The 12884-nt window shown below is 46.9% G+C and overlaps 1 non-coding gene across 1 annotated transcript; it reads left to right on the forward strand.

The window, feature by feature from the left end:
• The first annotated feature begins 5938 nt into the window (after positions 1–5938).
• On the forward strand, positions 5939–6013 carry Trnap-cgg (transfer RNA proline (anticodon CGG)). Its single transcript has one exon. It is a non-coding gene; the product is annotated as a tRNA-Pro (tRNA).
• Positions 6014–12884: the final 6871 nt, after the last annotated feature.

The raw sequence follows: 12884 nt of genomic DNA on the forward strand, positions 1-12884 counted from the left end.
CATGTCCGTCAACAGATTTGCGTGTGCAAAAACTCAGCTCCCGAATTTGATGCAAAATCGCTTAACTCTATGCAAAAGCTTATACGTATCGTCACTTGGATATGCATTTTCAGTAAATTAGTTATCAATAGGCGCCATTTTCAAAATCAATAGGCTCTCAGGTAGGTAATAAGGGTTTCTCAAAAATTTGACGCTCTGCGAGCCGCGTCGGCCATGTGTACGCTCGCACCGTCCTCTCTTTGTCGCCGTTCCAAGCGCTTGCGCGCCTAGTTACATTCCGCTCTCCCGGCATGGCGGTCCCGTTGCGCGTGTCTATACTTTCCGCCGGGTGCGTCTCATCCGGGTGATGGTTCGCGCGTGCCTGCTGCTCTCCGGCTGCCCGAGGTGGCGGCAGTCTTCCACGCGAATGTATGCTACCGATCAAGGCCACCGTTAAAAATAAAAGTATGTGTGTGTGTGTGTCTTTCTTCGGGATAACCGCCGTCTCCACTGAAGAGAAATAAAATTTGCTCATACATTTTATATAAATTCGATGCCACCTTTACGTCGTGTGCTAAACTGCTTCGCTGGTAATCCACCTTCACAGCAGTTGAATGGTGCGTGATTTGTTCTTGTTTTTTTTCTGTTTTGTTCACCTAAACTTGGGGGGTCGACCTATAATCCGGCTTATAAGGGTATTTTACCACACAAGCGCGGAACATGTGCGTAAGCGGAAATTCAGATGAAGAATATAATTTTTTTTAAACCTCGCCATGGTTGCTTAGTGGCTTTGGCGTTGCGCTGTTAAGCACGAGGTCGCTGGATCAAATCCCAGTCACGGCGGCCGCATTTCGAAGGGACTTAAATGCAAAAATGTCCGTGTACCGTGCATTGGTCGCACGTTAAATGACCCCAGGTGGTCAAAATTAATCCGGAGTCCCTCACTACAGCGTGCCTCATAATCATATCATGGGCACGCAACACCACAGAATTTATTTATTTTTATCTTTTTTTTTTCATTGTCAACTTTAATAGTTTGCGCCATTTGGGGCTTATTTTGTCCCTAAACAATAATCGTGATTTGTCTTACTTGCGTTTCCACTCTTTAAAACTCGGCGCTCACTCATACCCTGCCAAGAACGCTGTGTCAAACAGATAGGAGCATGCCGTTCGTGACCTGAAGGTATACCGGACGAAGCGTTAAAAATAATACACGCAAGATAGATGACAAGTATAGTTGGCGGAACACGAGAAGCCCCCAGCGGTTTTATTTTTATTGGCAAGTAAAACCCCAGAATTCAATTCAGACTTTAACGTATAAATGACGACAACCAGTGACGGGGATATTGCGCGCGTGCATAAAGCCGCATTTTGTTTTAAGTAAATAAAATATTCTCCGCGTTTGTTCGGGCCGAGACAGAGTTGCTTGGACGGCCGGAGATCACAGACGCTGATAAGGTGAACGTGAGTTCACCGGTTTGATTTCGGCGCTCGTCCGTATTGTTTTTTCGCCGTGACTTGGTTCACTTCACTGATTGACACATGGATATCTCCATCATTTCTTGCATCATCCGGAAATTTCGAATAACCAAGGTCACGGTGTGCCGCGTGGTGGGGGAGCGGGCAAGCTACGTTCTAATGTTCTTGATTCTTCAGTATGAGTTCGAAGCAGCGCAACATCCTGTGTGTGCTTTTTTTTCTTTTTTCTTTTGCGACCAGCAGTTATGAGTTATGAAATGGGCCGATCGTGTTCGTTTGTTCTTCGCGTTTTGGTTCAGGCACGCTGCACGACGTAACGTGCGATAAAAAGATAGCGCCTTAAAAGATATCAGCAAAAAGTGTAGCTGAGACCTTGCGGTTTCAAGTGGAACATTCTAACGAGTATGTAGTGACCGCTTTGAGCAAGCAAGCAGACAATAGAGTGCGAATATTCAAAATTTTCTAATAACCAATCGAATGGTCACTGTTTGAAAATACGAATCATTTTAGAATATTTTACGACGTCGACTGTACGCGATCAAACATGCAATTCAAGCAAGAACGCGATATATTTTATCCCATTCGTAGTGGACAACGTACTAGAGCACGCTGCGTCGTCACTCAGTCAGCCAGACTTTTCCGGCTAAACGCGATCACTCGCAATAAAATGCTGTTTAGACACGCCATTCGGTAGTGGGCATTGTTTACTACTATTTATAGATGCAGCACCTGTGTCTCGTCATCTGACTATAACAGAATATGTGTTTTTGCAACGTACTTCATACAATAGTGGCGCTATCTTCCGCAAGGAACTAGAAAAAAGGAACTTTTTCGTTGTTGGTGATGTTTTCGCTGTTTTTTTTTTTCTTTTTCTTTTTTCACTCTGCCATCGCAGCAGGCGACACGCATGTCTGGTTGCGACGGTATTCACAGATATCATTCTGTCCACAACGTTACCATTATAAGCTTTATGTCATAATGCATGACCGCGTATTCTCCTAACAGCCCTGAGTCTGCGAACAACCTGCTTAGTTGTTCTTAATGCTCCCGTTGTGTTTTGTAATAAACCATGCTTTATGATGCGTGGTGTAACTACAGAAATTTTACAAGGATGTCGAAATTGTTTGATATTAATGGTGAGAAGGCTGTCCATTATTTGCAAACGTTTTTGAAAAAACATTCGGTATTCGCTCCGATACCATTCGATTCGCTTATGGTCCTATTTGATTCATATTCGATTCGGTCTCAAATACTGCTATTCGCACACCAATATAAAGTACAGCTACCTATGCCGCGTGTCGCTGACTTCGTGCATCTACCAGATTTACCGCACACGCGCAATCGGAGAACTGCCATGGCGCTATCGTAAAACAGTAATGCTATGCTAAATCGCCATAATACTCGCATCGCCAATTTGTCCTCTCGCATCGAAAAATGTACAGAAACCTACAATAGTCCCGCAAAAATTTGGTTCATGTATTACCTACCTGAAGCGATGTTCAAGATGTTCTTCAGATTGCGGGCGAGCCTCGTAGAGTTGTCCGATAGTGTCACTTCATTTTTCCAGATGGTACAGGAGTTCTCTCGAAGTTCATTAGGGGTATGTAAGTGAAGATCACGTGGTATTCTGTAAACATATCGGCGAATGGCGCTCATAACTCGCGGTTAGCAGTAGCTGAGTTAAGGGAATCAAGGAGTAGGACAACTGTGTGGTAGGTGAGTGGGAATGCATCCAGCTCGGAGCATAAGCGGGATAAAATGAGAAGAAGAAACCACACTAGGTGGCGACACTATAGGTTCACGCGAAGTCCGGTCCATCCCTGTTTGCTTTTTTTTTTTTTTTTTGCTTTTTTTTTCTGGCGCATTTGCTCCAAGTTAAATGGAAGATACAGCGGAATTGGGACATCTTTTTTTTTCTTTCGTTTTTGGACTTCTCCATGCTTTCTTTGTTTCAGATCTGAAAACGTGACCTTTAAAGTTCAAAAGCAGATTGAAGACCGCTAACCCAAGAGCGGAGTGCAGTAAGCAATAGTAAACTTCCTTTGGAGAAAACCGTTATCAAGCAACCAGGAGCCACAATAAAAAAAAAAATAGGGCAATTTACAGCGCTTTTGGGACGTCATGGTCTATTGGCAACTTGAAAGTGATAGAAATGGAGCACTCCGAATGCAGTACATTGAGGCATCTATCTCGCACGGCGTCGCAGAAACTCACGCAACGATATGATCAAACGCTGCAGTCGAAGGGTGCGCCATTTGTCAGCTTGGAGGACCGCTAACGGCAGTGATCGATCACGGAGTTGATGTGGACAGCAGCCGTCAAGCGTGCCCTGCGGTATTCGGGAGGAAAAGTGGGTAGCGCAGTCGAAACAGGTTGCGACCAGGTTGACGGCACGCGTTCGGCGACCGGCTGACAGCAATGCCGGATAACTCTTTAAGTATATCGTTGCCAGCACGGAGCCCGTCCACTGACAGCTGTCGTCGCTTGCTGCCAATGGCGGAGATGAAAGGTGAAAGAAGCGCACTGTCTTTAGAGCACTTTGCGGTGAACGGCGGAACGTTTAATTTTCCTTTCGTTTGTTGCTCATACGAAACTGCGCTAGCCACAAGCGGACGGCTCCACTCGTTGGAGAAATAAAAACCGGGTAAATGCTAGACGAGACAGATGAAACGGTTAAGCACATAGCTTCAGCGTTGCCGAAACGTCTCACGCTTGTGCAGGGCCCATGTGAGCGATGAATAAACAGCGAATTTGCCAGCTGCGTATATGGGCATTTAGTTTAATGTTATAATTAAATAACAACATACGATTTCAGCTGAAATTTCGCGTTTACCCTCTAACTGTGAGGTTCTAAATGTTACACATTTCCACAGAACACAAGCAATCTCATTCTCCTAGCATCACAAGGGCACTTGGTCCACATTATCCCTGAAAATATTGTAGTTCTCGACGCTCTTGAAAGGATAGCAAAATTCTGCGGCACGCACATGCCAACCACGCAACCATATTGGAAGACATCGAGCGATTAGGACCAGGGCAATGGACGTATAACTATATCAAGAGCTTCCTATCAGATAGGAAAGCAGTCTTCTCCGTCGGAGGACTCACGTCACCCGAAATCGACATCGGGGCGGCTGGCACGCCGCAAGGCTCTGTTATCTCCCCGATGCGGTTCAATCTCGTCTTGATGGGACTTCCCGAAAAACTAAATCACATAGAGTCCCTCAATCACACAATATATGCGGACGATATTACTATCTGGGTCTGTGATGGTAGCGACGGATCAATAGAACAACGACTCTAGACCTGCAATAAACACAGTAGAGGAACACCTCATAGGAACAGGCCTCACATGCTCTGCAGAGAAATCCTGAACTTCTCTAAAAGCGCCCCACACTTAGGGCCAGGCTGCCCAAAGGATACGACAGAAACGAGGCTCATGAGGAAATCAAGCTACACACCAAGAACGGGCGGAATATCCCAATAGTCAACCAGCTCAAGGTGCTGGGTCTAATAATAGAGAACAAAGGTACAAACGGGGAAACCATAAGGAAGTTAGACACAAAGGTAACGAACACCATGAGATTAATCAAACAAATTACTAACAAGCACCAGGGTATGAAGGAAGAAAGTATCATACGGCTCATACAATCATTCATAATCAGTCAGATCACATACATAGCAGCCTTCCAAAATTGGTTTGCAGCTGAAAAGACCAAAATTAACATCCTCATAAAAAAGGCATACAAACTAGCATTAGGGATTCCAATCAGTACGAGCACAGATCTCTTCCTAAAGTTAGGACTCCACAACACACTCGACGAACTCGTAGAAGCGCAACAGACATCCCAGGTGGAACGACTAACCAAAACCAAAACAGGACGGCATATACTACGCAAGCTAGGAATGAATTACCACAATCAATACTGGGAAAACAGGACGATAACGAGAGAAATTTGCGACAAACTCCTAGTAACAAATATACCCAAGAACATGCATCTATTTACAAGGGCAGACGCACGAGTAGAGCAGAGAAAATGATCCAAAGCTATAGGTCAGACGACAGAGCAACCTTCGTAGATGCGGCTGAATACCCACACAGAAATAGCTACGTGGCAGTAGTCGTAGATCACACCCAAAAACCCCTTACAAGCGTGTCAGTTAATACCAAACATTCCGAGACAGCAGAGGAGGTAGCCATTGTACTAGCATTGGTCTCCAGAAACTCTGAATACATAATTAGTGATTCTCAGGCGGCCATTAGAAACTATGCTAAGGGTAGGATCTCTCCTGAGGCGTGGCACATCATCATAGTCAACAAAGCAAAATTCTCTAACGCAGAGAAGAACGGCAGGCAATTGCTCTGGTTCCCAACGCATACGATTCCAATCATTCCCGCAATCAACCCCCTCGAGGTAGCACACCGCGATGCTCGAGGTCTTACTCGCCGAGCTAAGCAATGAGCGACTTGCAGTGGTCAGGGGAACGCGTGGCCTAGTGGTAGAGCGCCCGCCTCGGCTGCGGGAGGTTGTGGGTTCGATTCCCACCGCCACCGGACACCCACATGGTTCAAATGGGTACAAGCGTACCCCGGCCTGGCGTTCGGCTTCCTCTAGGGGTGATACGCTTGGGAGAGGAGCCTGCGCCCTGAATTCCCGTCGAAACCAACGTGAGCACGGAAAGTTACTTGCTTAACAAAACGTCGCTTTATGCATTGAAGCACAAACGTAACTGGAACGCCAATGCATTTCTCCGCAAAGTTCGGGAATTAATATCTCGAAACTGGTGTCACCCTGAGAATTCGTTCCAAGTGGATCCACCTTGCGAACTCCATGGCTACAATTTGTAAATTTCAATAGGGGCCATCAGGTAATTAGTTCAAAACTTAATTAGTGAATGCTTGTTAATTAGTCAATTATGCATTTTAATGTCTTGTGCAATAATTTCCATTTTCCATTGTGCAATAATTTCCAATAATTCATTAACCAGAATTATGCTATCTGCCACAGGCAACCTTTAAAAAATTTTGAAAGTGTTCGCTGAAACACCCTGTGTATACTTGACAAAGGGCCGCCGGCACGTAACAGCCGCAGCCCCAGTTCGGAAGTCCAAAAATTTGGAAAAAAAAGTTGAAAAAAGTATTCGACGACATTGATCGGACGACAGAAGAGAGTGTCACTGCAGCTGGTGTGCATTCTCTCGGATTCTGAGCGCATGACGTGCGCTGTGTTCGGACGTCGTTGCGATTCGCTTTGACGTCACAGTCATGCCTAACGGCATGTAGTGCACTGAGAATGATTGTATCGATGAGGGTGCTGCCGAACCGAACATGAGTAGCCGTGACAGCAAGAATAGCATGGACTAGAGGGGCGCCAGTGGCGTGGTGTGCGCGGGCGTGAACAAATAAATGTCATTATGGAAACAACAGCGCTCGATCTTCTTGCACAAACAGATCCCGGGTATTAGGCATGGCCGCATGGAATAATTAGACGGAAAGTGTCAATGAGAAAATTGTAGAGCAACATGAAAAACTTCCGATACAGCTTTCTGTTTCTCAATACGGGCTACATAAAAGTTTTTTTTTTTCGGGGGTGAAAGAAGCCCGCTAATACATGCAAAGTGCCTCGAGTGGCCTGTCGATCGCGCGACAATTTTGCGTGTATTCGCGGGCTTCTTTCACGCTCGGAAAAAACACTTTTATGTAGCCCGTATTGAACAACAGAAAGCTGCATCCGCAGTTTTTCATGTTGCTCTGCAATTTTCTAATTGATACTTTGAATCTAATAATAATATTTGACAAGTTGATTAAATAATTAAGACTATAGTTATGTAATTAGGCGGAATGCAAAAAATAATCTCAGTATCTCCAAGCGACGGCAAACAACCTTACCTTGGTTCTTTACAGCTAAGTGGTATTTGCATATTTATAAATCTTGGTGCATGATAGTTGGGACAACCTCTCTCTCTCTCTCTCTCTCTCTCTCTCTCTCTATATATATATATATATATATATATATATATATTGCCACGAGACAGTGAAGGGGCTGCTACTGTCAGTCGGACGAAGACGACGGCGATGAAGTGGCCAGAGGCGCGCGACAGCCTTGCATCCGTCGCTGCTGCTTGTCCAAACCTTGTATATAGCCATACCCACTCCCTAAATAAACGTTATCCCCGTAACATCTTTGGTGGAGGTGTTAATATACGGGACGAACAACGCCGCGATTCGGCTTTACGGTCTATCATCGACAGTCTCAACTCCGCCACACCCGACCCTTCCCTCCACTTGTTCTTCCTTCAGGACGGCACCTTATACCGCCATAATATGCATCCTGAGGGCCCTGAACGCCTCCTTGTCGTGCCTGCCCATCTGCAGTCAGATGTCCTTCGCCAGCTTCACGATGAGCCCACTGCTGGTCACCTTGGTATCACCCGCACTTATGATCGCGTCAGGCGCCGTTTCTTCTGGCCTGGTCTCTATCGCTCCGTCCAACGATATGTCGCTAGCTGCGACAAATGCCAGCGCCGCAAGAGGCCAGCTATGTTACCTGCCGGTCTGCTTCACCCTATAGACATTCACGCCGAGCCATTCTTTCGTGTTGGGCTCGACCTTCTTGGTCCCTTTCCAACCTCGACATCAGGCAACAAGTGGGTCGCCGTAGCGACCAACTACGCGACGCGATACGCCATTACCCGTACCCTCCCAACCAGTTGCGCTACGGATATCGCCGACTTTCTCCTTCATGACATCATCCTGCATCATGGTGCTCCTCGACAGCTTCTGACCGATCAAGGCCGATACTTTCTGTCTCGCGTCATCGATGACATCCTTCGTTCCTGCTCTACCCACCACAAGCTCACAACTGCTTATCACCCCCAAACGAATGGACTCACAGAGCGCCTGAACCGAACTCTGACCGATATGCTTTCCATGTACGTCTCCGCCGATCACCGCGATTGGGACGCTACTTTTCCGTACGTTACTTTCGCCTACAACTCGTCCCGACATGACACTACTGGCTACTCCCCGTTTTATCTCCTGTATGGACGCGAACCTTCCCTGCCTCTCGATACTTTACTTCCTGTCATCTCAACCACCACGTACGTTCGCGACGCCCTAGCGCGTGCCGACACAGCTCGCCAGATCGCACGTGAACGGCTCACAGTGTCTCAGGCTTCCCAGAAAGCCCTGTATGATAGTCACCACAGAGACGTTTCTTACTCCCCAGGCGCTCTCGTGCTACTGTGGTCTCCGTCCCGCCGCATCGGTCTCTCCGAAAAGCTATTGTCCCGCTACGATGGTCCTTACAGGGTGCTACGCCAAGTCACCGACGTTACGTATGAGATCGAGCCAGTCACCGCACAAGCGCCGTCTACGCCCCCAACCTCTGCTATCGTGCACGTTGCGAGACTTAAGCCATACGTAACTGGACCCTCTGGTCTGTCGTAGCAAGCACCGGGTCGGCGCTCTCGCCCCGGGGGGGTAGTGCCACGAGACAGTGAAGGGGCTGCTACTGTCGGTCGGACGAAGACGACGGCGATGAAGTGGCCAGAGGCGCGCGACAGCCTTGCATCCGTCGCTGCTGCTTGTCCAAACCTTGTATATAGCCATACCCATTCCCTAAATAAACGTTATCCCCGTAACAATATATATACAGGGTGTTCAAAGTTAAACTCACAGTAACTTTAATAAGAAGTTATGATAGCTACACAAATGCTGCTTGCAGCAGGTGGTTTCTGCACTTTAGCAGACGCAATTTTCGCTAACAAGTAGAATCAGAAAGCATATAATTAGAAAATTATCTTTAACTCTTTAATTTCGGTTTTATGGCATATGTGTTACTACAACCCTAAGGACAATTTCACTTGAAGAAAACTCCACTTTTAGGACATTTAAGTGGTTTGTGAGCCGAAATATTCATTATGAAATTTGACGCTCAATACGCTAATTTGCAAACAGAGGCGGGATTCCCGACACAAAAATTGGAGGACGCTTAAGCTTCGCCTTCAAGAGTGGAACGCGATAGCATTCAAAGATCGTTGACTGCGTCTTCCCGGCAACTGCAGCTTATGTAACCGTAATGTTTACCGGGAAACGCTGGCGGTGAACGCGATGCAAAAAGGCGCGCTTTATGGAAGAAACATGGCCTCTTTCGTGGGCCGGCCTTCTTTTTTATTGCGATAGCAATTATATGGACACGCCAAAGCAGATTTCTGCCGTCGGCGTCGCGGTCGCCGTGAGGTTCCGTATGACGTCAAAGGCGATGAAATTGTCGCCGCGCGCCGAACGCTGTATGCGCGAGTGAAAGGGCGCGAGGGACGCGGGCTTTCACGGGGAGTGAACGCACGGCGGAGAACAAACGCGCGTTCTGCGCCGTGCTCCCTTAAGGGCTGCAGAATTAAGCGTCTCTTTCCTTCTTTACAATCACCATATATGTAGTGCAAACGCGACTTCTTCAGACACGTGAAAGGCCGTGGGGGGGGGGGGGGGGGGGGGGGGAAGGAAGGCGACGTTTAGCTGCGGCACAAAATGCCTATTTATATAAAAACGTTGTGAGGCGAGAAGGTGGTAAAGACTTCCGACGCTGCTCGACGAGTGTCCCGTTCTGATCTCGTCGAAAACCTCCGAGCCGGCCCCAGAGGCACCGGCAACAGTCACCAACGCCGCGCGCGTTTTGTGCGAACGCGGGCAAAACGCCGACGGCGTCGACAACAGTTCTGTGTGTTGCCGGTGCTGCTGCATGTCCAAGTTTGTACAGCTGATAAAACTACTATCCTTAATCCGTATAGCTCTCTACAAATTTGCTATCGCAATTGATGCTTCGCCTTTCGGGTGAAACTGCGACGACTTTTTGTTTTCACCTTTAATATTTCAGCCTGAGAAGATTTAGCATAAAAGGCATGCGCTGTCGGTGTTTTGTTAGATGACAACTGTTTGTGGGATGTCACTCTGAAAATTCCGAGGAATAACTTTGTAAAGAATGCAAGACAAAGTGTGAGCAACTTTAGCGGCAAAATATATTTGGAGGGCCTGCGTGGCTGAGGATGATTTTCTCGGCCGCGGGTGGCAATGCCGACGCCGACGCCGGATTTTCTGCGACACGGGGCCCTAAACGCTATCGCGTTTAATGACCCCCCCCCCCCCCTTGTGACGTAACAGTGTCCGTATTGTACGTCAGTGTATACTCGTAGAAGCCGGGTGGCGCTGTTAACAGCTGCGCTCCTAAAGTCCCTACTGCGCTCCTACTCTTGGCTATAGCAAAAACAAGACTGTCTTCCCTTTCCCCCAGAATCGGCTGCTTCGCGTGAAAGGTTCTGCTTTGTATCGAAACTTCCGCCTCAGAATGCGAATTTAGCGTACTGAGCGTTAAATTTGGTGATGAATATCTCGAAACACAAATTCATTACATGTCTCAAATAAAAGTTGACTATGAATACAATAATTATTGTCTTCAAGTTTCGAATATAAACATGTGTCATAATCACGAAATTAAAACAAAAGAATTAGGAGTTCTTCCTTAAATATGTACTTTTTCATTCTAATCGTTCGCGATAGTTGTCTCTACCGAAGTACATAAACCCCTGCAAGCATCCAAGCTGCCGGATATGAGACTCTCGTTATGTAATGAACGAGAAGAAAGGAAACCGAGGGGGCCCAATTTTTATTTGTCATATCATAAGAAGCCAATAGACAATCATAACAAGGACAGCATAAGTATATATATATATATATATATATATATATATATATATATATATATATATTATATATATATATATATATATATATATATATATATATATACACTTTGTAAAGAACCTGTTACTTAATATACGGATTGCGAAAAAGTTAGCGAGCAGTGCCAGCCTCGCTAAGGTAACTTCCCTTTGATTGCTCTGTATGTAGGCTACCGCGACAACACTTGCCTGAGGATCCACGTGCCTATTTCCGTTTTATCAAGGGCGCAGACTCGCGAGAGCTGCACCGCCTTTGCCCGACACTTGTGTGCATGTGGGATTTGCGAGAGAGGAAGCTGGGGACTGCGCCTAGGCACTACGGAGAAAGGCACGCTTTGCTCCTTTGTCCCTAGCCGATGGCAATGTGCGCTACGCAAGAACCGGCGCTTAACTTCCGCCCAAACGGGATCGCAGCGGCCGACACAGAGTCCGTAATGGCGAAGCATAAAATACAACAACTTCGCAGTAACAACTTGTCATTATTCATTGTTCCTGCGCGGGCGCTAAAGCGGCGTCTACCTAACCGACTTCCTAAATCCCGACTCCGTAAACGTCAGATTTAGGTGCCTTCTTCGCAGCACTAGTAGTGGCTTTAAAGCATGTGTGACCTCATGATACCATAGCATTGGTATGCAGGAAACATCGCCCCAACGCCACAACTCCGAACGTAGCGTCTCGTGAGAGCGCGTGGCACAAACCGAAACTATGTTACCCGCCCGAAGTTGCCTTTTTCTACTACATTCTGCAGGGCCAATAGTTCTTTTTTTTGTCTGACTTCAAGTTTTTAGGAGTTTGCAAACTATGCAGTTACCAAAATTATATGTTCGCGAACGGACGCTTTTCCGGTTAATCTCGCAACCTTCCTCTCTTGCGTGTTGCTCATTACGGCGTGTATATTTCGCAATTGGTCGTAAAAACCTCCTGTTGTTTTCACAATTTGCCTCTGACGGGATCTGTTACCTGTGGTTCAATAAAGAAGTGGAGAGATTGGCAGCCATTTATTCTTGTGTATAATGTGTGTAGCGCTATCTACCATGCCGGTTTCCTTGCCGAACAACTTCGTATGTGCGCCAGAAAGCGTGAAAAGAAAAGTACAAAAAAGCACGACTGCATAACAGTCAATACTCTTAGTGCCATCTTCCATCATTCCTATAAAACAGATAGTGAGCGAGGAACTTCATTGAGAGAAAAGTGGAGGCCTGAGCGATTCCTGCTACTCCACGCTCGGGAAGGGGCTTGGGGGCACTACAAAGACAGGGTAGAAAGGTATGACGAAGGTGATGGTGATAGCTGCTGCTCAGTCTACGGCCAAAAGTGGGGCCATGCGCTTCCGACATTACTGTAAGTAAGTCGGCACACGAATCGCAGCGACATGCCAGTTCTCACAGCTATTGGTGTCCGCTCGACTGAAGGAGTGCGGACAGTGCATGCGGACACTTCTATTTTGCCGTTGCTGTAACTTTGGCAGTGAACGCGAAGCGACTGGTCTTTCTAGATTATTACGTGGATCAACGCACGCGCTTGTGGTGTACTGAGCATGGTGCGATCTTTGTCACGAGTCCGCGGGACACTTCGGACACATTCCGGAGCTGCTTCGGTCTTGCCCGGTGTGTGACCTTAGATCGACTAATGGAACCAACACTCCAGTGCACCAGAAGTGAAATTCACCAATAAACCTTTTCTCCCTC

Source organism: Dermacentor silvarum, chromosome 1 (genome assembly GCF_013339745.2).
Source record: "Dermacentor silvarum isolate Dsil-2018 chromosome 1, BIME_Dsil_1.4, whole genome shotgun sequence".
Lineage (NCBI taxonomy): Eukaryota > Metazoa > Arthropoda > Arachnida > Ixodida > Ixodidae > Dermacentor > Dermacentor silvarum.